The sequence below is a fragment of the Tamandua tetradactyla genome, chromosome 2 (assembly GCF_023851605.1).
Source record: "Tamandua tetradactyla isolate mTamTet1 chromosome 2, mTamTet1.pri, whole genome shotgun sequence".
NCBI lineage: Eukaryota > Metazoa > Chordata > Mammalia > Pilosa > Myrmecophagidae > Tamandua > Tamandua tetradactyla.
In genome coordinates, this window is record NC_135328.1 from 86,766,097 (window position 1) to 86,790,822 (window position 24,726).

Below are 24,726 nucleotides of genomic sequence, written 5' to 3' on the forward strand. Positions count from 1 at the left end.
AAAAAAAAAAAAAAAGAAAAGAAAAAAGAAAACCCTCTATAAATTTTTTTAAAACACACATTCAAGGAAACTGAAATTGTATAGGACACAAAATAAAAGGTAGTTATATCAGATTTTGTATATTAAGTTGGTTTTTAATGAAAGATACATTACCAGGAGTCTTTCTAATTAGCCATCTACTACTTGAGAACCTGAAATAAGTCAGTGGAAAAGATGTCCGAATGATGCCTTGATGTGTTTTTGTTCCTTTGGAAATAAATATATCAGGAATTCTACAGCATTTACTATGAACCAGGTAATGCTCTAAGCACTATTCTCATCTCCATTTTCCAGATAAGGGAACTGAGGCACAGAGAAGTTAAGCAAATTATCCAAGATCACACAGCAATGATTGGGAGAGTGAGGTGAATCTGGCTTCAATAGCTGTGCCCTCACCTACTTTGCATCTCTACTTCTCTAAGAACCGCTTCTATGACGGTGAAAAGTGTGAGCAAACAATCACCAGGAATATTTTATTGTGACTTCAGTTGGCAACAAGGTTCTTCTCTACAGCCACATAATGTTTTTCTTTAAATAGGAAAAGAAATATGGGATAAGCAAGGAAATAGAAGCAGTAACTTGTTGCCTCCTAGTGGCAAGGGCCAGTGCTAAGTAACAGTATGGTCTTTTGGGGTCAAAATCTGGAATGAGAAAAAGGAAAGTACAGGGATGTATGAGGTAAGATGATGGATACTTTTTAAATCTTCACACTGTTTTGGCGAAATGAACTCCTAAGAATGAGGAAGAAAGGGCTCTATATCCTCAACAAATCTAGAATGGCTTTTGGTAAATGAACTGCTATGCTATTGTGTCAGGCTGTAGCACCTCTAGCCCTGCCTACGGACTTTTTGTCTTGGGCAAGTCAAACTCTGGCAAATGATCTAGGATAGGTTTCTGGGTTAGTTTCTGACAAAGGGCAAAAAATTTTCATTTTGCAGAAATCTCTTCAGATTAAGATGTTTTGCAGCTCAACACCATTGCCCTACCAAGTAGCTTGCTAACTAAAACTATCCTTGCCACATATTAAAACCCTGCTCATTAGGAAGATAGAGGACATAAACATCTTTCAAGTCTGTTATTTGATTCGTCACTTGTGAGTATTGGGAAAGCAAAATTCAGGGATGAGAATCTTCATTCTAAAATGACTTCATGTGTTTTATTCTCCCTGAATATCAAAGTGTTTGGGGTGGGGCATTTTTATGATTATATCCAGTTGTTTCGTTCTGTTTTTGCTATCGTATTTCATATGGTTTATGCACTGATTGCCTAACAGCATTACAAATAGAGGTGATAAAACTTCACCTTATTTCACTATAAATTTTATGTCCCTTAAGGCATATCTGAGGATTCAGTCTGAAGATGAAATTAACAAAAGGCTGGGGAAAAAAAACATGAATGTATTGTCAAATCAGCTTAAATGGAAGAAAAAAAAAGCATGCTTGCAAAGAATAGTCAATCATCCCTTGACACAAAGAATCTAAATGAATGTATTTCCTTCTTCTTTAAGATGAAACACTAGTTTATGAGTTACCTAGTCTTTTAATCCAGATTGAAGTCTTTTATTCCTGCTGAGAATAAACCAACGTGGGAGCTAAGAATGACAATTCAAATGCATTCATAATTGTATCACTGAAAGTATACTCCAAATCTAGCCCATCCTATCCTCAGTTGTTCTTAAGGTATGCATCAACTCCAGATATTCAAATAGACATCAGAAATAAGTGGTTTCAGATCTAGTAAATGTAATTGAAACAAGTGAGAAATAATTTCTTTTAATTCTTTTTATTCGTGTGTTTAGCATTATAACAGTGTATACTGTTAATTACTAATATTAATATTAAAAATATTTAAGAGGAAAAAATGGGGATGACACTTTGAATGGTTCCAAGAAAATATAGACCAATAAATATCTTTCTCAGCAGTAGAATTAATTCTAAGTGAAAGGTTTTAAGATATGAGGTATTTGAGAGAAAGGAAAGTAGGAAAGGATTGTAAATGAGCATGCTTTATTGGCTGCACTCTGAGCAGAGCTCACAGAACCCAAGAGGGAGTGAGGTGAGTCCGCGCACGGGCTTTGGCGAGTGCAGTTTTTAAGGGCAGGGGTTAGGTGATGACATGAAAGGGGCGGCACATTAAACAAAGGATTATCATGCTAGCGGGTTGAGCAGAGGGTGTTTAGATGTCCATGAATAGATGTTTGCTGTGCAAAGACCTTGACTGTATCGGTTCACCTGTTCTGGAGTGACTTCATGACTCCAGCCATAGAGCCCTCCCTTATTCCCCTGACCTAACACTAAGCATCATAATTGGCCTGAAAGTTACTACATAACTTTTGTGATTTTCAGCATTCATGATCCTTGATTGGGTTTGGTTTTATCTTTGACAGAATGGCACCAAGAAATACTGAAATTTTCTGCTTGGTTGAGAAAGTAAAATTACATGTTTTTGTATGTTAGTAGAGGAAAATGCATTATTAGAAGTTTGTTACCTAGAAGGAGATTCATAAATATTTGTTGAGTGATTAACTATTTCAACCTGATCACAGTAAATCATAGGGCTGCTTGAATTACTTTCAGGATTCTAAAGCAGCAATTATTATGTAGTCATTCTAGAAACAGAGTTCACCTACAACATTCCAATTGCTAAATTATCTTGGAGTTGGCTTTGTCTTTGTATAATGTTTTTCCAGGGGGGAAATAATGTTGATAGTTTAGGAAAGATACCTGAATACTGCAGCATAATTAGCTTAATATTTACCCAGTTAAAGTGAAGACCTTCTTGTCACTGGAACTGAGCACCTGAAAAGACCAAGATGACAGACTCAGAGGATCTTCCTAAAGATACTCCTCTCCCATGACATCTGGAGGTACCCCATGGCAGGTCTCCTCTGGTGGGGATGTTAGTGATGCTACATTTAACCGCTCAGTCAAGGTGTTGACTGCCAGATCTTGGCATTGTAAAGGTAAGCACCAGAGAGGCATCCACAAACAAAGTGAACTATGTTCCCCAAAAAACAACTAGAAGATTTGAAGTTCTTGGTCAGTAAGAACCCATACCCAAACCCTAGTCTTCAGAAAGAAATGACCTTTAAAATGGGTGTACATCCCAAAGTACTGGAGGTTTGGTTCAAGAACCATAGAGCATAACTCAAGAAAGCAAAATACAAGTTTAGTTCAGCAAAAATAACAAGCAGCTCAACAATAGCAGTTACTTGAGGCAAGAATCAAGACCAGGCCTTCCAGGAGAAATATGGACACACCAAGCAGGGCCCCTAAGGCTGCCTGTCCTGAATCCTTGGTTTATACAGATAAGCTGGCACCCTCATTCCAGCTTAGCATGTGTCCCAACAGACTACTCTGTTGGCCAAAAATAGTCCATTTTGGCTGCTGCCTCTATTCCATTTCGGAATCCCAAATTCTTCCCCTGAGCTTAGATTCTAATTCTTTTATCTCTTTATCTTTACAGAGAACTTAAATAGCATTTTACATTCTCTCCATTGCAACTTTTCTGTAAATTCCCAACTTTCCCAAGTTGAATTCTTGATATTCTCACAAGCAGTGTGGACAATCAAAGCTATAGGCTGAGCCCCTAGTCTTGGGGTTCGTTCATATGAAACTTAACTCCACAAAAGATAGGTCAAGTCTAGTTAAAATTTAGGCCTAAGAGTCACCCCCAAGAGAGCCTCTTTTGTTGCTCTCTCTCTCCAGCCAATACAATGAGCAGTCTCACCACCCTCCCCCTCTCTGCGTGGGACATGACTCCCAGGGGTGTGGATCTTCCTGGCAACGTGGGACAAAGATCCTGGAATGAGCTGAGACTCAGCATCAAAGGACTGAGAAAAACCCTAGAATAAGCTGAGAATTAACATCAAGAGACTGAGAGAACCTTCTCGACCAAAAGGGGGAAAAGTAAAATGAGGCAAAGTGTCAATGGCTGAGAGCTTCCAAACAGAGTCGAGAGGTTATCCTGGAGGTTATTCTTACACATTAAGTAGATATCACCTTGTTGTTCAAGATGTAGTGGAGAGGCTGGAGGGAATTGCCTGAAAATGTGGTGCTGTGTTCCAGTAGCCATGCTTCTTGATGATGATTGAACAATGATATAGCTTTCACAATGAGACTCTGTGAATGTGAAAACCTTATGTCTGATGCTCCTTTTAGCTACTATATCAACAGAAGAATAGAACATATGGAATTAAAATAAATAATAAGGGGAACAAATGTTAAAATAAATTCAGTTTGAAATAGTGATAAATGAAAGCGAGGGGTAAGGGGTATGGTACGTATAGTTTTTTTTTCTCTAGTATCATTTTCTTTTTCTGTTGTCCTTTTATTTCTTTTTCTAAATTGATGCAAATGTACTAAGAAGTGATGAATATGTAACTACGTGATGATATTAAGAATTACTGATCGTATATGTAGAATGGAATGATATCTAAATGTTTTGTTTGTTAATTTTTTTAATTAATAAAAAAAGTTAAAAAAAATGAATGGCCATTAACATATGGTGATATATTTAATTGTTATGTATTGCCCCAATTTTATAGTTCTTAATGTGTTGCATTCAAAGGAGCTTAACTACATTTACAAAACTTTGTCAAGGACAAGGAAATGTCGTTCATCCCAGTGTTTGGAAATGTCTGATATTTTCCTTAGTTCATTGATGCTGCCTTCTTTACATTAGAAAGAGTTTCCATTTAAATTATATATTTACCCAAAAATTCTGAAGCCTTCAGTTCATTAATTCCCACTAGATTTTGCTCTCCCTTAGAGATTAAAACACCTCACCGGAAAGATATTCATGAAAAGCGGTGCACTGCCAGTTGAAATGAGAAATAAAATATTTGTTTTCATACCAATGGAAAGAAGACCTTAAGGCAAGATGACTCTGAAGAAGGAGTATGAGATATAGACAGAAGAGAGCAGCATAGCCTGTAGGTTCTAAAATAAGAAGGAACACATTCTTCTAGAACTAAATATTCTTAGTCCAAAGCAGAAGAAGAATCGGTAACATAAATAGACGAATCAAAGTAGTGTAGTTATAACAATCTTCATGAATTTGCTCTTTTTACCCTTTCTTTTGAAACAAACAATAGTATAAACATCCTTGTTCCTAAGTAGTTGGCTGCCAGTTAAATATGTAATTAAGAACTCCTGGGTAATATCCCTTTTCTCTTAGAAAACTTGGAACTATAGTTTTCAATACAAAGAGGTCATAATATGTTAGTTTTAGTTATCTTCGTGGTATCATACGAACCCATTTTCTGTAAGAATTTATTTATATTACTTCTGAAAGGAATTATGTTTTACTCTGGATTGCCAGAAAGCAGATGCAAGGTAAAGGCTCATAGACCTCCCAGCTTACGACCGGGTACAATTCCTGAGCACAGAAATGAGGATCAGAGTTCAGGCAGGCAGGGAATGTGAAAAGGTCAATTCAAAGGTCAACTACTGGTCTCAAGAGTGGCTGTTTTCTCAATCTTGCTGGTTATGCTCGGAGAGGCCACCTATGTGCCTTCTCCAGCCAAACTCAGGAGTTGGGGGAAGACATCACCCAAAGACAATGGCAGAAGCAGTGAATGAGGATGTAGGAAGTGGCCACTGGCCCCACAAACATTAGCCAGATGACGTTGAGATAATCAGATGTGGGACTTCAAAGGTGTCTAATGCAAAGGATCTGAATTTTATGGCTTCTCTTTTTAGGAACTACTTCACTGAATATATCGCATTACTTCTTTCTAATTGTCATTTTCAAGTCCATAACTGCTAACATACTCCAAAATTACAAAGCATCACACAGCCGGCAAGGTTCTTTCATGTCAGTCCTCTCTGGGTGGTATAGTTTGTTCCCCGACAGACTGGGTGGGTATCAAGATTGTTGCTAGTTATAGAACTAGCTGAAACCATTAGAACCACTATGCCACAAAGCAGGTACTTAGTTTAAAGATTGGGCTATTTCAGTTGTAAAGCTTGGAGGGAGTGGAGGAAAGTGCCCATTGCCATCCTTTGTCACTTACTCCATCAGACAAACATGATGAAAGGTGGCCTCCTACTTTGGATGTCAAGGAGCCTCCAGCTTATAAAATATCTCCAGACTCCTGGGTAAATATATAAATATATTAAAATTTATAAGTATATACATATATTTAAATACATATATATATATATATACTCATTTGCCCTTAACATCAAAATAGGAATGCAGCAGCCTGGTTTCATCTTCAAAAGGATGACAAGGAAGCCTGAGTCAGAAGTGCATACAAAAGGCACTTAGTGCCCTAAACTCATTCCAGATGCGTAGAAAGCTCTGCTTTCTTGTCCTAATATTAAATGGACTTGGCCCAGAACCTGACAGCATGTGCTTACTATGACCTGAAAAATAAGAGGTCACCAAGAGTACAAAACACAGTCCCTGTGTAAAATAAATGCGAACCCTTGGTATTTGGCTCCTGGGGTTTGCCTCTGGGGATAGGTGGGCCTATTTCTTTGAAAATACAGTCTCTGTTTTATCTCTTCAGGTGGTATATCTTCTACCTTTATACACGTTACTTATCTCTAGCTGTCTCTCTGCTGTAGTCTATGAATTATTTTGTCCATCTTTCTCTTAAGTTTGGCTGAATTTTAAGATCAATGAACTTACTTGCCAATTTGACAGGGCTATCAGTTGTTACGGCAATCAATTAAGCCTTACAAATTGTTTTAACCCAGGACTAGCAGACTCTCCATAGCATAATTGCCACTCAATCACCCCGTTAAATTTGCCTGAAATTAAAGTCGTGTTCCACAAGAGAGACAATTTTCACCAATCTGTCCACTTGCTAATTTTCCGAACAGTTCCTTAAGCATAGCTTTGAAAAAAATATATTATAAGCTTTAAACACAGGAATCTTGTTTTCCTGTAAGCATTTGAAAATGTTCTTTCCTTCAAATCCTAGTTAAGGGTCAAATAAAAAAAAATGTTTGAGGTAGCATTTTTCTGTATCTTTGTGGTAGTTAGCAGCAGTTTAGTACAAATAAACCAACTAGAGAACAGGATGGAGAAAAAAAGTAAAAACCGTACATATGCAAACACAGTCACATTTTCACTTATCTGCTTCATCCACTTTGTCTTGTGAAAATTATAGTCAGGAAAGGGAAATGGGGAACGTGAACGACTTCACAGCTGATCTGCATACTTAAATATCACTCACCGTGACAAGCCGACTTGTAAACCAACAATCTATCCACCTGTAAAAATATATTTAGACATGCTCTGTGCCATTAAGCATTATACATTAGTTTGGCTCTAGCAGACGTTTGACTGTATGCCACAACAGCAGAATTAAGTTTTCTCAAATCAGTACCTCTGCTTGGATATTTAGCTCAAGCTGCATAATGCGTGCAATATATTACCTGCCTTTGAAGTGGTTAAAAAGTGGCATGTTTCCTTTTCAAAGTTTATAAACATATATGTTTATCATTTTCCAGCAGGAGAGCTACCTCTGCATTACAGTGTTCATGGGAAAGAACAGGTTGTCATAAGAGAGAGGAGTTATGTTATAGGGAAAATTATCTTTCTTATAGAAATGGAGACTATTTTTCCAGAGACCATGCAGGGGTGAAGGGAATCCACTTAAGTACCTAAAAAACTGCTGACACTCTGAGAGCTGCTTTGCACACATAATCTCCAATCTTCATAACGACTTGAAATAGAGCTATTACCCTTTTTTTTTCATTTAAGAAAACTGAGGGTCAGAAAATTTAAGCAATTTAGCATGTCTTGTATTTGATAAGTGGGATGATCTCTCCCCCAACTTTGTCCCTTGCAAACCATTTGTCCCATTGAAAATCCGGCCTAAAATCCTTCAGTTATTCCCTAATGTCTAAATCATAAATTCTAAAGCAACATTAATTCTTTCCCTACCTCTCCAGCTTCATAAGTCAGCCTTGTCCACCTTGCACTAAGCAACATCAATAGTTGATTACTTGTGGTTGCCAGGAAAAGCTGTTCTCTGTTTACTCCAAGCTTTTGTACATCCCTCATCCTCTTTGTCTAAGACATCTGGAGCTTGTAGCCCTAACCTCCTTACCATTCAGCATTTTTCCTTCCTCCTTAAATTTATCCTAATTCCTCATATCTTTCAAAGTTCAGAGCAATCTTGACTTTCTTTGTGAGGCTTGTCAGACCTTGGTCTTTCTTTAGTTTCTTTCCTGATTGTTTCCTTAGTCACCTGTGTGTGCATCTTACTTCCTGGTTGCAATCGACATATCTGCTCCACAGAGTTGACCTTGCATCCTTTGAAAGAGAACCGTGACAACTCCTGAAACTAGCACATTACCTGGCACTTCACAGGCACTCAGTAAAATTTGATTAGATGAGTGGATGATTACATCAGGCTGCAGTAGTGTTCCCTGTGCTGTCAGTACAAGAATGTTGATTTTAAAAGAAAGATAGCTTTCCATTTGGGAAATGGATACGAATCATAATAAATTTAGGGGAACCCAATAAAGGAATGGCGGGGAAAGCATTTTGTAAAAATTGTTGATTTTAGAAGCTTCAGGGAAGGGAAGATTTATCAGTTACATTAGATTAAGCTTCCATTATGCAACATTCACCACTTTCTAAACGATGGGAATGAGAATTCTGCTCAAATTGATGGTTTTACTTTTTATTAATTGTTTTGTACTCAGGATAAAAATATGAAACTGAATCACAACTAGCCTGGCAATCTGATTATAATGTTTTTGCGAATTTGTTAGTACGTGTGGTGATAGAATGGGGGAGAGGCAGTTGGATGGAGAAACAAGGAAACAGAGATATGAATTTCCTCAAAGGAACCTTGGATAAGTTCATAATTAAAATGTTTCCTCAAATATGTTTTTTGTAGTTACAGAAGTTATTGCTTACAGGTTTATAGTCTTCTGATAATCATCAACCTGGTTACAATGATTGTTTAATTTAAAGATTAAGGAGCTACCTTTTTTTAAATAATCCCTTGTATCTCCAAAGAAATCCAAGATTTTCACCCACATTGGCGTATCAAAATGCATTGGGATTGTCCAATGCATTTTAAGATTGCAGTGGCTAGCATCCACTCTTGAATATTTTCTTTATTCAAAATCTATTCTGGCTGATTTAGAAGTTTTTAAGGAATTAAAATGACTTCTGTGTGTACTTTACTCCCCAGAAAATTTGTTGCATTGCTGACATTTCATTCCTGATTCCCTCTACTAGAATCATAAAAGAAAAAAAAAAACTCATCCCATTTCTCAGCTATATTTTTATTACATTAACATTAAACTTCCCTGTGTTTTCTTTCTATGATCCAATTGTTTATTCCAAACCTTTCATTATAATGTACTTGCAAGATATTATTACTCATGCCTCGGTAAACCCATAATGGCATCTAGACACATGCTTTGTCTGAAGGAGTCCATGCACATGAAGACTTAGGAAAACTACATTAGAGCAACTCACCCTGAGAAAGAGAAATTTAGTTCAAGGAGAATAGGCCACAATGAGTGATTCTGTGGACAGTGTAGCATATGCTTCCCAATTTGTTCTCCACCCAGCCCTAATGGACATCAGGCCTGCAGCAATCTTGAGCTGGACGAATGAGCTATTTCCACTAGATATCTGTGAAGCCTGGAGAGCTCAAGGTTAAAGGAACTTCTGAGGCAGATAATTGATTACTGTCTATTATTGATACCTTAGCTCACTTTTCAGCCCATCTCTACTCTAGGTAAAAGAGAATATGTCTAGAGCTGTAATTCATTATATTTAAGGATTTAGAAGTAAATATATATATATTTTTTCTTTATTAGAGAAGTTGTACATTTGTAGAACAATTAAGATACCTATATACCACTCCACTACAAACACCCTGCATTGGTGTGGGACATTTTTTATAATTGATAGAGGTACATTTTTATAGTATTACTATTACTGGTTGTACTATCCATGTTTTTGAATCCTCTGTGTATTGTTGTTCCAAGGATTTTTAAAACAGTTTTTATTCTGTTACCATATATACAATCTAACATTTCTCCTTCTAATCACATTCAGATATATACTTCAATACTATCATTGTATTCGAAATGTTGTGCTGTCATCACCACCAACCATTACCAAAATACCTCCATCATTCCAAAGAGGAACCCTGTATTTTTTAAGCCTTAATTTCCATTCCCTATCCCTACTCCATCCCCATTTTTTAAAATTCAAGGACAAAAAGAAGATTTAATGAATAAGTTCAGCGTTGTTCTCACACAACAGCAAAATCAAATGAATTCAGCTTCAGATATTTAAAATCAAAAGCATTAAAAACACAAAGTGATATTTTAGGTAAAATAATGATTTTCAAAAATAATGCATTCTAAATGGTCAGTCCATTTCTAGTTTGTTACTGTTGTTGCTTATTTTTTTCTAAGGAACGTAATCTAAACATCAAAAGTCAAATGGGAAATATAATAAAGAATGAAAAAGTTTGAGACACATCCCCACCCCCAGGACACACACACACACCTTTTATTCTCAGGCAGAACTATTGTTCAACGAACTTTATGGAATATAACCTAGCCCGTATTGAAAGGCAGCCTCCTCTGCCTTATTCCACAACCTTCCTTTGGAAGCACATTCTAGCATTTGACAATCATTGCCCATCAGGGAAATCTTCCTTATAGTTAACTTAAATCACTCCTGCTGTAGTCTAAAGCCATTTACAGTTTTGTCCTCATAAAGAGGGAGAACTGATAAGAAGATAATTACTAAATTATTCCCCATTCACCTTTTCTCCTGAAGCTTGTTTTTCCCTTCACGCATAACTTACTGGTATGAAGTGCTCATAGCAATTTATACTTAGGCATTTAAAAATACAGTTAGATGATAAAAAAAAAAAGATCTATAACAGAGGTTTTAAGGGAAGAGAAAGATTTGTAAGTTAGACTTTGTCATTTAATAGATTAAAAATAAAAGCTCAGGATCTACAGATCTATTAAATTTGTAAAGTTATGTTTGTTATACCCCTCAAGTCCACGATTCCTTTTATGCTATAGAAAACTTGAAATTGATCAGTATGTTTTCTTTTTGCTACAGATTCCTCCAATTCCAGTTTTTTTTTAAATGCTATGTTCCCTTTAATGAGCATAACATCAGTAATAACTTTGATCTGTTAATTTGCCAAAAGATACTTTTTTCAGCATGTATAGATATATTGTGTACTTCTTAATGAAAACGATCTATTAGATGATATATAAATTACTTTCTACTACTTAATAGTCAACAGGATTATATTTTAAAGGCTATTAGTTTTTATAGATTGGCTTTCAAGAGTCCAGTCAGTCATGATAGGTTTTGTTTATTGCACAAACTCTGACAGTTACTGTGATTATAAATATGAAAATCAATTCATTTTCAAAATTTCATTTAGGACTCACTCTAATAGTTTTAATAACAGTCTCATTAAACATCCAGTGCCACTACTGCCATCAGAATCTGGCCATCCACCTAACTAAAAATAAAAGCAAACTACAATTTTGACACTGTTTGAGTTCACTTGGAGGTAGACTGAGGCAAAATTTTGTTTGCAGGATGTTTATTAAGGAGGGCCCTTGGCATCACTACCTATAGAAAAGAAAGAGTAGGAGCAAGATTGACCCAGAGCCTAAGCCTACCCAATGGGAAGCCTTGGCATCAAAGTCTTCATTTAGAGAAGGTCTTAGTTTCCAAGTTTCTCTTTTCAATACCACATCATGGGTTGGCTTAATAAGAGGAATTTACTGGCTCTCAGTTTCAGAGGCTGGAAGGCTTGCTTCCTTCTGGGATCAGTCTCTTCTGGTTGGCCAGAATTTGTTAGGGTTCTTTGGCTTTTCCCCCACATGGCAATGCACATGGTGCTGCCTTCTCCTTTCCCTTCTTGGTTCCATTGACTTCCAGTTTCTGGCTGCTCCCTTTGGCCTTTCCTCTTGTAAGCAATTTACTTTTCTTATAAGTACTTTGGCCATATTTGATTGGAGCCCATCCTTGTGGAGTTGAGTCACATCCTAACTCATAACATTTTCAGAGGTCCTATTTACAAATGGGTTTTCATCCATAGGACCAAGGTTGGAATCTGAACATTTCTTGTGGAGTACATGATACAATCCCAAACAGCTTGCTTCCTCCTAGGGCTGATAGCATTCTGGCTAACCAGCAGCATTATGGTTGGCTGGCCGTCCTAGGGTTCCTTGGCTTTCTTATCACATGGTAATACCCACTGCTTTTTCTTCTGGATACTGTTGACTTCTAGCTTCCAGGTCCTCCCTGTGCTTTTACAGTTAGGCATACCTTAACTAAAAATCTTCAAAGGATTTTCAAAAGGCCCTACAGACAACAGGTTCATACCTGCAGGAATGTGGGTTGGGTTAATATCAAGAACATATTTTTTTATGGGGTATATAATTCAATCTACCATAGAGAACTTCGGGGTTGGGCTAATTAACAGTTGAGCCTTTATACCTCCCCTGATCACTTACCAGATAAAGGCTAACTTTGGCAAAACAAAACCTTGGTGTGGTGAGTCTGAAGGTGAAGCAATCCTTGAAGAGGATGGTAGCAAAAAGATGTCATCTGACAGCTCTTCTAGAAGTTGGGTAGTGGTTCTTCCTTTAGAGGGGATCTGGGTAGTGTATATTCAGGTTCACCACCACTATTTATCTCTATAACAGATATTGCTCTAATTCCCTATATCCATTAACTCATTTGATACCACAAACATATAAGAAAATACTATTGTAATACCCAGTTTGCAAATTAAGAAACAGAACCATAATTTAAATGTCAAAAACATATCATTATTAAGAGATAAAGTTAGTGATTTTTAGTAGTCTGTTTCCAGAATCCTTTGCTTATTTTGTTACATTGCTTCTTAGAGCCACTAATGCAAAGATCATCAAGTATCTCCTAAGTGCCAAAATTCAACATTTCAATTCATTCTTCATGTTATTTATCTTTCGGAATCGTCTGATATGGTTTAATTTGTTTTTCTTCTTGAAATTTTCATTGGCTGACCTGTCTGTCCCTATGTTGATTCTTCTACCTACTCTTCTAGGGTGTATTTGGTGATTTCTTTTCATCTTTCTACTCCTTAAAATGTTGATATTATAAGATTAATGTTTGTCAGGGTTTTTTTCCCTACTCACGCTACATGCAGTACCTTCAGTTTATTTCATCCAGACACTTGCTACCATCAGTTCTTATTATGTCATAAAAGACACAGACATGAGGATGCATTAAAAATAGTGGGGTGGAACAAGAGAAGATGGGACCATAATTTCTCCAAGCAAAAGCTGATGAAAAACAGCAGGTTCAGGCTTTGGTCCCTAGGGAGGATCATGAGTTAATATCCAAAGGTTATCCAAGGGAAGAAGACAAAAAATGACCTAGAAATTGTGGAAACAATAACAACAGCATTTGTAACATAACAATGAGTTGTACAATGCCAGAATCCATGTTGAATGCCAGAAGGTGACATTGTAGGAATTATTTTAAATGACACCCTTCACTCTAAAATTACCCAGCTGAGGCATCATAATGGCTTTCAATATTCAAAACCAAACATAATCTAAAAGTGGGAGAAAGATTTGAATTACAAGATATAAAAAGGTTAACTTTCAAAAATTTAATATTTGCATGCTCTTTCAATGGGAACACATGTTCCCATTTGTTTTTGACATGACGGCTGTAAGATTTTGTCAATAAATTCTCTGGTAGCGATTTATGAAAATAAAACTTGGGTATATTCTTAAAACACTAGAGATATTTTAATATAGTCAGCATTATACATGTAAAAATAAATTAGGATGCATGCTTACAAGCTCCTAATTAGTGGTTTTATAAATAAAGAACCAATATATCATAACGACTGTTTAAATATTAGATATATGAACTAAATATCCTTTTGAAAGTTTGGACATATTGAAAAACAATAACCCCGATGAACACTCAGACTTCATTGTTTAAAGTCATAGATTTGCTTACTATATGGAAGCACCAGGTTTATTTCTCATTTAATGTGTTCTTGATTGTCCTATGTAAGTATGCTTCAGTTTTTATAAGGTTTTATAGTGTTGTATTATATCAACTATACCAACGTTGGCAAAATTTAGCCACAATTTCTTATCTTATCTTTTGACAAATTTGAATTTCAAAAATATGGTTAACCCACTTAAATCAACAAATGAAGTATGGTTCTTGTCTGATTCCTAAAATATAAAAACAAGTACATATTTCAATACCATATAAAACACTCTGAGACCCTTTTTCTTTTCTTTCTTTGATACTATTTCTCAAACATTTATGCTCATTAAAGTTAGGAGCTTTTTTTCCATAAATTGATCTAAGATGCAGAAATCATAGTTCTGAAATATGATCAATAATTCTGAAATTTACTATGATTATACTGTCCAACTGAATCACACATTTTGTCAGGGAAATATAACGAGTTATTGCTGAAGAAACCAGGCATGTGCTCATGGATTTGCTATTTCATCAAACCCATAAGGGGAACTGTTACTACGAGAATGAAGGAGGAATGGATGTTGGACTGCAAAGAGCAAATATTCACTATAGTGAATTGGGGGCACATGAGATGGGAATATGTAGCATTACAAATAAAATAATTTGTGTGTGTGTGACTCCATCCATTCAACTGGGTCTTGGTTAGTTTACTGGTGTCCTTTAAAAGGGAGAATATTTTGGAGAGTGTTCAGAAGCCCCAGAGTCAAGAAGAGACTCAGAATTTGGAGATGCAAAAAGAAAACACCCCCTAGGAAGCTGTGTGAAACTAAAAGCCAAAGGACCAGCAGGTGCCAGCCATGTGCCTTCCAAGGTGGCAGAGGTATTTCAGATGTCATCAGCCTTTTCTAGAGTAAAGGTATCTTCCCATGGATTCCTTAGTTTGGTCATTGTTATAACCTTAGAACTATGAACTTGCAACTTAATTAATCCTCTTTTTAAAAGCCATTCATTTCTTGTATATTGCATTCTGATATATATACCTTAGCAAACTGATAACGTATATATCTGAATAAAGTGAAGACAGGGTCTCAAACAGATACTTGTACATGAGTGCTTATAGCAACATTACTCACAATAGCCAAAAAGTAAAAACAACTCCAGTGCCCATCAACAAAAGAATGGATAAACAAAACACAAAATGCATACACAATGAAAAAAAAAAATAACCCTATATACAGAAAGGTACTATTACATATTGTACTTAAAATACACAGAAAATTATGTCTTCATTGTCTAAGAAAAGAATCCATAAATTCACTTCATCTAGCTATACTATGTTAATAAAGGCAGACAGGAAATATTAATTTGTAGACTAAATGATTATTTGACTCTTGAAATTATTATACCAAATAGTCTCAATGCATCTAGAAAACTCATAGGTACCTCAAAGGAGAGAACACTTCTCAATGCATGAATAATATTCTGAACATTTATTTATTTCTCAATAAATTCCTCAAGGAGTTTAGGATTGGAAAGAAAGCAAACTTGCAAACATGAAAATTTAACAATATCTTTACTGAACATTAAAGGGTGTCTAAGTGCCTGACCGGGTGTGAGTGTGATGGACTCCTAATGGGGAAGGGAATGCTGGAGGAAGAAGATGGTGAGGTCCGATACCTGAAAGCCATACATGCATTGCTTCTTGTAGGACGGATACAAGATTCATTAAGTGAATAAGACCTGGAGCTGAGATCTTTCCTGGCGGAAGTCATAGCTTACATAAAAACAATGAGGCAGGAGCAAGGATGGTACACTTGGAAATATGAAATCGGTCAGCATTACTAAATTAAAGGATGAAATTGCGGAGAAACAGTGGGAGATTGGGATGGAAACGTCAACAGAGGCTAGCCCAGGAAATGGGGCTGTCCTAGTGAGTTTTATCTAGGCGAGAAGAAAGCTTTGTAGGATTTTATGCAGAAAAATAGGCAGTTTACAATCAACTCTCTGTTTACAGAAGTAGCCAAAAATTGAAGTCATAACACTGTAAGGGAAAAATAGCAAGAAATGATGAGGACAGTAACTAAATATCCAAAGTAGGGAGATGTGAAGAGAATATATAAATCCGAAGAGCAATTGGTGATGTTTTGGACATGGAGTTTCAAGCAAGAGAGAAGATTTCTGATACGAACAAAAAGTGGAAAGTTGCAATGGCTTGTAGGAAAGGTGGCACAGGAGCAGAGGGATCCTGAAGATAATTTGACTTTCGACACGTAGAATTTGAGGCATCAGTGCATATCACCAGGAGGGACACGAAAATAAGTCTACGTCCCCACTTATCCCAGTCTATTTCCTTGTCCCCCACCCCTAGCAGACTTCAATGATGACTAATGAGGGCTGGGTCTTAGGACAAGTCACGGTCAAGGAAAGCTGGCCTGCAGGTATATAAGGTAACCCCACTCCCCATCAGCAGGTGAGGTTTGAGCACAATTTAGAGCTTAGCTGCTTCATGTCCAAGGCTTGAGAGCCTCCGAGATGTTTTCTTCCCTGGCTCTTCTTCCTTGATCATGATGCTTAGAATCTTCCTTTCACAGCTAACACCATTGTTAATGACTGGGTGAAGCACTGGTGGTGATGATGATACATCAAATTTTATGGAAAATAGAAATGCTTATTCAATATAAATATAATCTAACTCTAGCTTTCTAGCTTAAAATACTGCTATTTGAAATTTTCTAAACTCAGAATTAAATGTACCCCTCTCATTTATCCTAGAATGCATGCTAAATTCATATTACATGCATAACAAATTTTACTAAATTCTTGTAAAATCATGAAGTAGGCCTTATAAAAATATGTAAGTAAAAAAAAATAAAATATTAAACATATCGTGCCCTTAGTTGGATTTGTAAATCGCTAATTTCATAGTAGAAATATTTTATTTCATTAATTCCCTTTTGAAATAATATTTTCTATGTGAAAATGATAGCTTCAATTCAGAAACGGTTGTTTGATATCACTTTATAAACTGTGGATTTTCTTTTTATTTGATTCATAAAAATTTTTAATTTGTGCCCCTAAATTTTAAGAATTACCAAAAAACATTGTCTTTTTTTTTTGTCTGGACTTGATTCACACTGGTCATTTTTACCTTGACTTTAAATTCATAAATTTGCAAACCGCACATTATCGCAATCTTCTATAACTCCAAAAAACTTTAAGAAAAAAATTCTGCTGTGGAGTATTTCTCAATATCATACAAAGGAAAACGTGAGAATCCCAGGAGACAAAGGTAAAATAGAAATCCAGGAATTTAATCCTACAGGGAAAAAGGGAAAAAAAAAATCAAGGCCATTAATCCATTAGTTTCCTCATGTAAAAATTTCTGGCTTTGGTATCGAAGGACCATTAAGCAGCATGTTTGTGCTATTTATTCCCAAGAGATAGAACTATACTAGCAGCTAATTTATATAGGAGTTGCCTCCAGAGGTGTTAAAATTCCACAGGATAAGAAGCCACAGAATGTAGATTTTCTAGAAAGGATTCTAGTAGGTGACTGGATTTTAAAAATTTTTATGTGTTTTTCTAAACTGAGGAATTTAATATTATGTAACACTATGAATGGTTGTTCTTATTGCTATATTTATTTGAGTAAGAAAACCCTGAAAGTGGGGTGGGGAAGATGATTTTGGGTAGAGGAAAAAGAAAGACGACGTATAATATAGAAAATATCAATAATTTCATGTAGAAGTATAATGAGATGATCTTGACTAATTAGTAAGAAACTGCCAGAAACCATGTGGCTTTAAAGACAAAGGGTGAATTTATTCTTCAGACAGAAAAGATAAAAAAGAAACAAGCTTATGGTATACCTTATAAAAGGTTAAAACACACAAACAAACTTTCCCTAGGTCATATCCAGTTTTTCTGCCCCATGGCCAGATTCAAAAGTCTATGCTTAAACTGTTTGGCTAAATTGACTTGAAGACGTAGGACTTTTTCCACTAAAAAAAAAAAAAAAAAAAAAGGAGTTATTTAATGAGGAAAAGACAGAAGAGTTCTTCCCAGAATTAAATTGTAAAGAACATTTTCACCTGGGATCTTATGTAAGAAATGCAATCCTCCATGCTCCTTACAGCAGATTTGCACTGAATGACAAACACAAACTGATTTTCAGTGCCTATATAACAACTTTTAACAAAAGCAGGGAATATAACATTAGAAAGGAGGAGGTGATACTGTATGGGTCTAACCACCTGTAGTCTAAAATAGTTAATATTCTTCTAGTCTAGCTTGATTTAAGAGAATAACTTGAAATTGAATTACTGGTCCCTTTGACTATCATTTCTAAATATCACTGTCTCACAAGCATTTTTGATAGACCATACAGTCATTCAAGAATATGCCCTGAATTTTTCAAGCGTGGTGTTCTGCATTGTTGATTTAAGACTAATCCGTACCTTTATAAAACAGAAATTGGAAATTGGGCAAAAGTTATACTTTTTTGCTAAATACTTTTGCCTTCTATGACTAAAATGAACAAGAAGATGTTTTCATGAAGTCATTTTATATATGAAGACAGGGATTTAAATAATCTATTCACTAGAGAATGTGTAAAGCAGTAAATAATATTGAAGCAAGTGTCTAAAATATATCTTATTAGACATTGTAATTTGTCATAATTATGTTTAGCTTGTTTTTCCTAGAGACAGTTGCCAATAGTTTTTACTCTTAACCTAGCCTGATTTAATCTAGTTGATTTATTCTTTTTTTTTTAACATCTATAATATTCTAGAATGGTTTATGCTCTAGCTGGCTCTGTCTTTTTTTTTTTTTTCTTTCTTACCTGACACCTCACCTGTTCATTGCCACCTTAAGATACAAGAAACAAGTCATTAACTATACCCTGTGTCAAAATTAGTTTCCTCAAGTCTAGAAAGGTATTTGTTTCTGGTAAGTTCCGATTTCTATTGCAAGTGGAATTGGTCCTAAAAGCAAGATCATGACATCTATTTATGTTCTAGTTTGGAACTGTGCTAATGGCTGTATATTCATTCAACATCAAATGTTTGATAAACACTTAGCAAAAACTTACTACAGGAAAGGAAGTCATCAACATCGCAATGTAAATGGCTACTGAAAACCTCTCCCAAGAGATTGAGTGAATAAAAAAACAATTCTCACTTGCTCAGAAGTCAGAGGAAGGTATAGACTGGAAAAGGATCCCACAAACACTGAATCAAAGAAAGAGAAAAATATCAGATAGGCAATTTCTGTCCCAGACCAACTGGTCCTCTCCCCTCCTCCTCACTTGGTCTCACACACCTTGGGAAGTGCCCAGAGGCAGTAGCTGGGATCTTTCCCACCTCCCTCTGGGGGACAGGAAATATAAAATCCCTCACAGAAGTGAGACAGATCCCCCACTCTATCCAGACACAGAGAGCCAAGCCCACAGGGACCCTGGGTAAGATTTAAGGTGTGCGGAAGGGTAGAATACAAAAGGGCAACAAGGAGAAATTTCCAAAATGGAGGATCAGTGAGGAAACCACAAAATCTTACCTAAAAGCAGCAAATAGGCAGGAAGAAATGGCCCAAATCAATTGTTTTGGGACTCAGGGGAGAGTGGAGGACATTTCAAGGACCAGGTCAGTAAGGGATGAAGAATAGGAGAGCACATGGGCAGATACTGTGATTCAAGCCCTGAGTCCTGACGCCTATCCCCCCTATCCTCCTTGAGGTAAAACACATCAGGGGGACTGATGCTTGCCTGGGGCGGGGGGGGGTAGCTGCAGACTGGGGAAGCTCAGGGAATCCTCTGCCATAAGTACAATGGAGGACACAGCCCCAGATTGATATAGATCTTGGCCAGTGAAGAAAGCCCAGTTTCAGCCCTTGTTGGTCAGATACTTCCAGGGTTCCAGGAGGGAATCATTTTCTGAGAACTGTCAAGTCACCGTACAGTGCCATTTTCTGGGTAGGCTTTAAAGTGAGGGGAATTGTAGGGTTTTTCAGAACCTCTCCAGACCATATTCCAGACTCATTGGAGCTGGTCTAGAACCCACCATGGTTACCCAGCCCTGTTTTGGCTGAGACATATGGATACCCAATCTTTTAAAGCAGTGCCCTAATACAAACCCAGGCAACAACAAAACTCTAGACACGACAGAGAAATTGACCTTCAGAATAGACCCAGTATGATAACCAGATGATCAGATAGCAGCAAAAAAAAAAAAAAAAAAAAAAAAAAAAAAAACACAAGGTATACTAAAACTCAAGAAGAAATGGCCCAGTTAAAGGAGCAGATCTAACAGTAGAGGAGACACAAAATATGGAACCAATAAAAAATGTGCAAGCCCATCTCCTGAATCAATTCAAAGAAATGAAAATGTATATAAAGAGATTAAGAAGACACTAGAAGAGCATAAAAAATTGAACAAATACATGGAAAATGGATTATGGAAATAAAAGATACTGTAAATGAAATTAAAAATATACTGTAGACACACAATAACAGATTAGACGAGGCAGAAGAAAGAATCGGTGAGCTAGAAAACAAATCAAAGAATTGAAACAAACAGAACAGAGAAAAAATGGAAAAAAATTTGAGCAGGTTCTCAGGAAAATGACTGGCAACACAAAATGCACAAATATATGTATCATGGGTTCCCAGAAGGAGGAGAGATGGGAAAAGTTCCAGGAAGACTACTCAAAGAAATAATGGCTGAAAATTTCCCAACCCTTATAAAAGACAAAACTAGGCAAATCCAAGAAACCCAATGTACTCCAATCCAAATAAATCTGAATAGACCCACTCCAAGACACATAATAATAATTAGACTGTTAAATGCCAAAGGAATAAGAAAATTCTGAAAGCAGCAAGAGATAAGCAATTCATCACACCCAAAGGAAGCCAAATAAGACTACGTGCTGATTTCTCATCAGACACCTTGGAGGTAAGAAGGCAGTGGTGTAATATTTAAGATACTGAAAGAAAAATTCCTGCCCAAGAATTCTCTATCCATTAAAACTGTCATTAAAAAAATGAATTTAAAATATTAATAGATAAACAGAAGCTGAGTCCATTAATAAAGAATGGGGGTTCTACGAGAACTACTATAAGTAATAATGAAAAGAAAGCTGGGGTAGCTATGCTAATATCAGAAAAACTAGACCTTAAATTAAAAAACGCTACAAGAATAAAGAAGGACACTATATAGTAATAATAGGAATGATTCAACGTGAGGAAATAAAGTCTTAAATATCTATGCTCCTAATAAAGGTACTCCAAAGTACATGAGGCAATCCTGGCAAAATTGAAGGGAATAATAGATGATTCTACCATGATAGTGGGAAACTTCAACACACCATTCTCTCCAATAGATACAACAACTAAAGAGAGGATCAATAAAGAAACAGAGAACCTAAATGATGATACATGAATTAGATCTATCAGTCATATATAGAACACTCATCTCAAAACAGCGGTTTACACATTCGTCTCAAGTGTTCATGGAACATTCTCAAAAATAGATCACTTATTGGGTGCAAAACAAGTCATAATAAATTCAAAAGGACAAATTATACAAGGCACCTTCTCTGATCATAATGGAATGAAGCTAGAAATCAATAATGAATGAAGAACCATTTGTTAAGCATATGGAAGTTAAACAACACACTCTTAAACAATCAATGTGTCAAAAAGAAGTTACAAGAGAAATCATTAGATATCTTGAGATGAATGAAACTGAGAAAACTGTATCAAAACTTATGGAATGCAATAAAGGCAATGTTGATTAAGAAATTTATAGCCCTAAATGCCTACATTAAAAAGAGCTGAAATCAATGACCTAAATGGACAACTGGGGAAACTACAGAAAGAACAGCAAACTAATCTCAAAGCAAGCAGAAAGAAAGAAGGAAAAACTAGAGTAGAAATTAATGAAATGCAGAATAAAAACACAATAGAATCATTAAATCCTAAAGTTGGTTCTTTGAGAAAATCAATAACATTGACAAACCCTTAGCTAGACTGACAAAGACAACAAGAGAGAAGCCGCAAATAAATAAAATCAGAAATGAGAGGGGAAATTACCACGGACCCAGAAGAAATAAAAAAGATCATAAGTTGGCCTTAGAACTGTAAACTAGCAACTTATTAAATTCCCCTTTTAAAAATCCAAAAAAAAAAAAAGATCATAAGTGGTTACTGTGAGCAACAGAATATCAACGAGCTAGAAAACTTACATTACATGGGCAACTTCTTACAAACATACAGACAACCTACACTGACTCAAGAAGAAATAGAAGACCTCAACAAACCAATTCCAAATAAAGAGATCAAATCACTCATCAAAACCTATCAACCAAGAAAAGTTCAGGACTGGATGGCTTCACAGATGAGTTTTATCAAGCATTTCAAGAAGAATTAATACCATTCTTGTTCAAACTCTTCCAAAAAAATGAAGAAGGACACAAACTCATCCTATGGAGCCAACATTATCCTAGTTCCAAAGCTGGATTAAGATACTACAAGAAAAGAAAGCTTCAGGCCAATCTCTCTAATGAATATAGACACAAAAAACCTCAACAAAATACTTGTGAATCAAATCCAACAGCACATTAAAAAAAAATTAGACACCATGACCAAGTGAATTTTATTTCAGATTTACAAGAGTGGTTCAACACAAGAAAATTAATTAATGTAATCTACTGCATTAACAAATACAAGGGAAAAAGCACATGACCCTCCTGATTGATACCGAAAAGGCATTTGACAAAATTCAGCATTCTTTCTTGATGAAAACACTTCAAAAGATAGGAATTGAAAGAAACTTCCTCAACATGACAAAGGGCATATATCAAAACCCCATGCACAGCTAACATCATACTGAATAGTGAGAGACTGAAAGCTTTCCCTCTAAAACAAGGATATTCACTGATATAACTGTTGTTCAGTATTGTGCTAGAAGTTCTAACTAGAGTCATTAGACCAAAAAAAGAAATAAAAAGATATCCAAACAGGAGAATTAAAACTGTCATTATTTGCAGATGACATGATCCTGTATTTAGGAAATCTAGAAATAACAACAGCAAAGCTACTTGAGCTAATGAGCTAGTTCAGCAAATGGTGGGATACAAGATCACCATGCTAAAATCAATGGTATTTCTCTACAACAGTAATGAGCTTTTGAAGGAGGTAATCAAGAAAAACATTCCATTTACAATAGTACCTAAACGAAACAAATATCTAGGAATAAACCTAAGAAAATACGTAAAGGACTTATACACAAAAAACTACAAAACATTGCTAAAAAAAAAAATCAAAATGACCTGAATAAGTGGAAACATATTCTGTGTTCATGGATTAGAAGGTAACTTTCATTATGATGTCAATTCTACCCAAATTGATCTATAAAATCAATGCAATACCAATAAAAATTCTAATATACTTCTTTACAGAAATGAAGTTACTTATCAATTTAATTTGATGGGTAAGGGACCTCAAATGGCCTAAAACATCTTGAAAAAGAATGAAGTGGGAAGTACCACATTTCCTGACTTTAAAGAACATTGTAAAGCCACAGTGGTCAAAAGAGCATGGAATTATCATGAATATAGACATATTGGTTAATAGAATTGAATTGCGAAATCACAAACAGAGCCTCAAGTTTGTTGTCAATTGATTCTTCAATAAGTTTCCCAAGCCCACTCAACTGAAACAGAACAGTCCCTTCAATAAGAGAGAACTTAATATTCATAACCAAAAGAATGAAAGAGGTCCCTAATTTCACACCCCATTCAAAAAATAACTCAAAATGGATCAAAGTACCATGAAAACTCCTAGAGAAAATGTAGGGAAACATCTTCAAGATCCAGTGATAGGCAGTAATTTCTTAGGCTTTACAACCAAAGCACAAGCAACGAAAGAAAATATAGATAAATGTGAACTCTTCAAAATCAAATATTTAAATGTTTCAAAGGACATTGTCAAAAGGGTGAAAAAGCAACTGACTCAAAGGGAGAAAATATTTGATACCACATATCTGATAAGGGTTTGATATCCAGTATATATATAAAGAAATCCTACAACTCGACAATAAAAAGACAAACAACCCAATTTAAAAAAGGGCAAAAGACATGAATGGACATTTCTCCAAAGCAGAATTACAGATAAAACTAAGAGGCACATGAAAAGATGCTCAGCTTAACTAGCTATTAGGAAAATGCAAATCAAAACCACAATGAGCTATCATCTCACATCTCCTAGAATGACTGCTTTTAAACAGGCAACCACAAGGTTGGACAGGATGTGGAGAAATTGGAACAAGGATTTACTGTTGATGGAAAGGTAAAATTGTACAGTCGCTGTAGAGGATGGTTTGGAAATTCCTCAAGAAGTGAACTATAAAGTTGCCTTACTGCCCTGCCATGCTGTTACTAGGGATTTTCTGAAAGCAGGCTCATGAACAGACATTTGCACACTGGTTTTCATAGCAGCATTACTTACAGTTGCCAAATGATGGGAACAAACCAAGAGTCCATCATTTGATGATTGGATAAACAAAATGTGGTACATACAATGGATTATTATTCAGCAGTGAGAAGGAATGAAGCCCTGAAGCATGGATGTTATGTAAGTAAAATGAGTCAGACACAAAAGAACAAATATTCTATGATCTCACTGATATGAAGTAATTCTAATATGTAAACTCAGAC

General features: G+C 35.9%; 1 long non-coding RNA gene across 6 annotated transcripts in view; it reads left to right on the plus strand.

Annotated features, from left to right (window-relative positions):
- The first annotated feature begins 547 nt into the window (after positions 1-547).
- Positions 548-24,726, plus strand: part of LOC143661003 (uncharacterized) — a 55,523-nt gene continuing 31,344 nt past the window's right edge. For 5 of the 6 annotated variants that reach the window (XR_013164374.1, XR_013164377.1, XR_013164373.1 and 2 more), the window contains exons 1-2: positions 548-717; positions 978-1,132. This is a non-coding gene — a long non-coding RNA (uncharacterized LOC143661003). The remainder of the gene's footprint in view (positions 718-977; positions 1,133-24,726) is intronic. The other variant, XR_013164385.1, reaches the window with a different exon arrangement.